Source organism: Taudactylus pleione, unplaced genomic scaffold (assembly GCF_031769625.1).
Source record: "Taudactylus pleione unplaced genomic scaffold, aTauple2 ptg000134l, whole genome shotgun sequence".
Taxonomy (NCBI): Eukaryota; Metazoa; Chordata; class Amphibia; order Anura; family Myobatrachidae; genus Taudactylus; species Taudactylus pleione.
This window is the reverse complement of record NW_028284536.1, coordinates 5771948-5777721: the sequence shown is the minus strand read 5'-3', so window position 1 is coordinate 5777721 and position 5774 is coordinate 5771948. Positions and strand designations below refer to the sequence as shown.

The window sequence follows — 5774 nt, the reverse complement described above, 5'->3', positions numbered from 1 at the left end:
CTCTGGGTTATGGGCCCAGCACACTTCCGCAGCGCCACTCTGCTGCTCATGGAAGTGCTTAGAACTCAAGAAGGTTTGATTCATCTCAAGAACATGGCAATGTGTTCCTTTTAATTAACGAAAAATCCTAAAATAACTGTCCAGATTAGAGACTTTATAAACTTTGGCAAGGAAACTTTCCAGATCAATCTTTCTTAGGTGTTGTTTGTTTATGTATCACATAGGGTCTCTGTGGCGCAATTGGTTAGCGCGTTCGGCTGTTAACCGGAAGGTTGGTGGTTCAATCCCACCCAGGGACGAGAATGTTCTATTAGTCAAATTTTGGGGAAATTTAGGTAGAGAAGTCAACATGTCAAACTACCTATTTTATGGTAGGGTTCAAGACTTTCTCTGAAACAATTATCTCTAAAGTGAGTTTAATTTGAATTAAGCCAATTTATTCAACATTTAGAAAATACCTGAAGGTTAATGTTGTTTCTGGTGATATCTAATCAGCAGAATGCAACCTAGCAGCATTTTTAAGTGAAAGCCTGTGTTATGTTAAAACCAGGTCTTATCTTATCAGTACAAAGGTAAGGAATTAAGAAAAACTTTTTGAAGTTTGAAGATTTTTCTTACAAAATCATTGTCTTATTGCATCACCAAAGTGTAAGCTGGAAAGATGATTTTGATAAATTACTTGTTAGATCACCTGATTTGCTCTTCTGGAGTCAATGTAGTTTGTTTTTCTCAATTACCATAGAAGTAATAGGGTAAATTAAAGACATTATGTGGATTTTTTGCTACAGCACTTCTGTCAAAATACGATTAAAATGAGTTAAGATGATAATGGATTTTCTACTATAAGCAAAGACCAAAAAAGTCAAAATAGCAATCCCAATTTTAGATTTGATAAATGAAAATAGCACATAGCAGAGGATGGTTTCGATCCATCGACCTCTGGGTTATGGGCCCAGCACGCTTCCGCTGCGCCACTCTGCTGCTCATGGAAGTGCTTAGAACTCAAGAAGGGTTGATTCATCACAAGAACATGGCAATGTGTTCCTTTTAATTAACGAAAAATCCTAAAATAACTGTCCAGATTAGAGACTTTATAAACTTTGGCAAGGAAACTTTCCAGATCAATGTTTCTTAGCTGTTGTTTGTTTATGTCTCATATAGGGTTTCTGTGGCGCAATTGGTTAGCGCGTTCGGCTGTTAACTGGAATGTTGGTGGTTCAATCCCACCCAGGGACGAGAATATTCTATTAATCAAGTTTTGGGGATTTTTCGGTAGAGAAGTCAACATGTCAAACTACCTAATTTAAGGAAGGGTTCAAGACTTTCTCTGAAACAATTATCTCTAAAGTGAATTTAATTTGATTTAAGCCAATTTATTCAACATTTAGAAAATACCTGAAGGTTAATGTTGTTCCTGGTGATATCTAATCAGCAGAATGCAACCTAGCAGCATTTTTAAGTGGAAGCCTGTGTTATGTTAAAACCAGGTGTTATCTTATCAGTACAAAGGTAAGGAATTAAGAAAAACTTTTTGAAGTGTGAAGATTTTTCTTACAAAATCATTGTCTTATTGCATCACCAAAGTGTAAGCTGGAAAGATGATTTTGATAAATTACTTGTTAGATCACCTGATTTGCTCTTCTGGAGTCAATGTAGTTTGTTTTTCTCAATAACCATAGAAGTAATAGGGTAAATTAAAGACATTATGTGAATTTTTTGCTACAGCACTTCTGTCAAAATACGATTAAAATGAGTTAAGATGATAATGGATTCTCTACTATAAGCAAAGACCAAAAAAGTCAAAATAGCAATCCCAATTTTAGATTTGATAAATGAAAATAGCACATAGCAGAGGATGGTTTCGATCCATCGACCTCTGGGTTATGGGCCCAGCACGCTTCCGCTGCGCCACTCTGCTGCTCATGGAAGTGCTTAGAACTCAAGAAGGGTTGATTCATCACAAGAACATGGCAATGTGTTCCTTTTAATTAACGAAAAATCCTAAAATAACTGTCCAGATTAGAGACTTTATAAACTTTGGCAAGGAAACTTTCCAGATCAATGTTTCTTAGCTGTTGTTTGTTTATGTCTCATATAGGGTTTCTGTGGCACAATTGGTTAGCGCGTTCGGCTGTTAACTGGAATGTTGGTGGTTCAATCCCACCCAGGGACGAGAATATTCTATTTATCAAGTTTTGGGGATTTTTAGGTAGAGAAATCAACATGTCAAACTACCTATTTTAAGGAAGGGTTCAAGACTTTCTCTGAAACAATTATCTCTAAAGTGAGTTTAATTTGATTTAAGCCAATTTATTCAACATTTAGAAAATACCTGAAGGTTAATGTTGTTCCTGGTGATATCTAATCAGCAGAATGCAACCTAGCAGCATTTTTAAGTGGAAGCCTGTGTTATGTTAAAACCAGGTGTTATCTTATCAGTACAAAGGTAAGGAATTAAGAAAAACTTTTTGAACTGTGAAGATTTTTCTAACAAAATCATTGTCTTATTGCATCACCAAAGTGTAAACTGGAAAGATGATTTTGATAAATTACTTGTTAGATCACCTGATTTGCTCTTCTGGAGTCAATGTAGTTTGTTTTTCTCAATAACCATAGAAGTAATAGGGTAAAGTAAAGACATTAAGTGGATTTTTTGCTACAGCACTTCTGTCAAAATATGATTAAAATGAGTTAAGATGATAATGGATTTACTACTATAAGCAAAGACCAAAAAAGTCAAAATAGCAATCCCAATTTTAGATTTGATAAATGAAAATAGCACATAGCAGAAGATGGTTTCGATCCATCAACCTCTGGTTTATGGGCCCAGCACGCTTCCGCTGCGCCACTCTGCTGCTCATGGAAGTGCTTAGAACTCAAGAAGGGTTGATTCATCACAAGAACATGGCAATGTGTTCCTTTCAGTTAACGAAAAATCCTAAAATAACTGTCCAGATTAGAGACTTTATAAACTTTGGCAAGGAAACTTTCCAGATCAAAGTTTCTTAGCTGTTGTTTGTTTATGTCTCATATAGGGTTTCTGTGGCGCAATTGGTTAGCGCGTTCGGCTGTTAACTGGAATGTTGGTGGTTCAATCCCACCCAGGGACGAGAATATTCTATTAATCAAGTTTTGGGGATTTTTAAGTAGAGAAGTCAACATGTCAAACTACCTATTTAATGGTAGGGTTCAAGACTTTCTCTGAAACAATTATCTCTAAAGTGAGTTTAATTTGATTTAAGGCAATTTATTCAACATTTATAAAATACCTGAAGGTTAATGTTGTTCCTGGTGATATCTAATCAGCAGAATGCAACCTAGCAGCATTTTTAAGTGAAAGCCTGTGTTATGTTAAAACCAGGTCTTATCTTATCAGTACAAAGGTAAGGAATTAAGAAAAACTTTTTGAAGTTTGAAGATTTTTCTTACAAAATCATTGTCTTATTGCATCACCAAAGTGTAAGCAGGAAAGATGATTTTGATAAATTACTTGTTAGAACACCTGATTTGCTCTTCTGGAGTCAATGTAGTTTGTTTTTCTGAATAACCATAGAAGTAATAGGGTAAAGTAAAGACATTAAGTGGATTTTTTGCTACAGCACTTCTGTCAAAATATGATTAAAATGAGTTAAGATGATAATGGATTTTCTACTATAAGCAAAGACCAAAAAAGTCAAAATAGCAATCCCAATTTTAGATTTGATAAATGAAAACAGCACATAGCAGAGTTTCGATCCATCGACCTCTGGGTTATGGGCCCAGCACGCTTCCGCTGCGCCACTCTGCTGCTCATGGAAGTGCTTAGAACTCAAGAAGGGTTGATTCATCTCAAGAACATGGCAATGTGTTCCTTTTAATTAACGAAAAATCCTAAAATAACTGTCCAGATTAGAGACTTTATAAACTTTGGCAAGGAAACTTTTCAGATCAATGTTTCTTAGCTGTTGTTTGTTTATGTCTCATATAGGGTTTCTGTGGCGCAATTGGTTAGCGCGTTCGGCTGTTAACTGGAATGTTGGTGGTTCAATCCCACCCAGGGAAGAGAATATTCTATTAATCAAGTTTTGGGGATTTTTCGGTAGAGAAGTCAACATGTCAAACTACCTATTTTAAGGAAGGGTTCAAGACTTTCTCTGAAACAATTATCTCTAAAGTGAGTTTAATTTGATTTAAGCCAATTTATTCAACATTTAGAAAATACCTGAAGGTTAATGTTGTTCCTGGTGATATCTAATCTGCAGAATGCAACCTAGCAGCATTTTTAAGTGGAAGCCTGTGTTATGTTAAAACCAGGTGTTATCTTATCAGTACAAAGGTAAGGAATTAAGAAAAACTTTTTGAAGTGTGAAGATTTTTCTTACAAAATCATTGTCTTATTGCATCACCAAAGTGTAAACTGGAAAGATGATTTTGATAAATTACTTGTTAGATCACCTGATTTGCTCTTCTTGAGTCAATGTAGTTTGTTTTTCTCAATAACCATAGAAGTAATAGGGTAAATTAAAGACATTATGTGGATTTTTTGCTACAGCACTTCTGTCAAAATACGATTAAAATGAGTTAAGATGATAATGGATTTTCTACTATAAGCAAAGACCAAAAAAGTCAAAATAGCAATCCCAATTTTAGATTTGATAAATGAAAACAGCACATAGCAGAGTTTCGATCCATCGACCTCTGGGTTATGGGCCCAGCACGCTTCCGCTGCGCCACTCTGCTGCTCATGGAAGTGCTTAGAACTCAAGAAGGGTTGATTCATCTCAAGAACATGGCAATGTGTTCCTTTTAATTAACGAAAAATCCTAAAATAACTGTCCAGATTAGAGACTTTATAAACTTTGGCAAGGAAACTTTTCAGATCAATGTTTCTTAGCTGTTGTTTGTTTATGTCTCATATAGGGTTTCTGTGGCGCAATTGGTTAGCGCGTTCGGCTGTTAACTGGAATGTTGGTGGTTCAATCCCACCCAGGGAAGAGAATATTCTATTAATCAAGTTTTGGGGATTTTTCGGTAGAGAAGTCAACATGTCAAACTACCTATTTTAAGGAAGGGTTCAAGACTTTCTCTGAAACAATTATCTCTAAAGTGAGTTTAATTTGATTTAAGCCAATTTATTCAACATTTAGAAAATACCTGAAGGTTAATGTTGTTCCTGGTGATATCTAATCTGCAGAATGCAACCTAGCAGCATTTTTAAGTGGAAGCCTGTGTTATGTTAAAACCAGGTGTTATCTTATCAGTACAAAGGTAAGGAATTAAGAAAAACTTTTTGAAGTTTGAAGATTTTTCTTACAAAATCATTGTCTTATTGCATCACCAAAGTGTAAACTGGAAAGATGATTTTGATAAATTACTTGTTAGATCACCTGATTTGCTCTTCTTGAGTCAATGTAGTTTGTTTTTCTCAATAACCATAGAAGTAATAGGGTAAATTAAAGACATTATGTGGATTTTTTGCTACAGCACTTCTGTCAAAATACGATTAAAATGAGTTAAGATGATAATGGATTTTCTACTATAAGCAAAGACCAAAAACGTCAAAATAGCAATCCCAATTTTAGATTTGATAAATGAAAATAGCACATAGCAGAGGATGGTTTCGATCCATCGACCTCTGGGTTATGGGCCCAGCACGCTTCCGCTGCGCCACTCTGCTGCACATGGAAGTGCTTAGAACTCAAGAAGGGTTGATTCATCTCAAGAACATGGCAATGTGTTCCTTTTAATTAACGAAAAATCCTAAAATAACTGTCCAGATTAGAGACTTTATAAAC

At 35.4% G+C, this 5774-nt stretch overlaps 1 non-coding gene across 1 annotated transcript; it reads left to right on the top strand.

Annotated features, from left to right (window-relative positions):
• The first annotated feature begins 225 nt into the window (after window positions 1-225).
• TRNAN-GUU (transfer RNA asparagine (anticodon GUU)) lies at window positions 226-299 on the top strand. The gene has a single exon. It is a non-coding gene; the product is annotated as a tRNA-Asn (tRNA).
• Window positions 300-5774: the final 5475 nt, after the last annotated feature.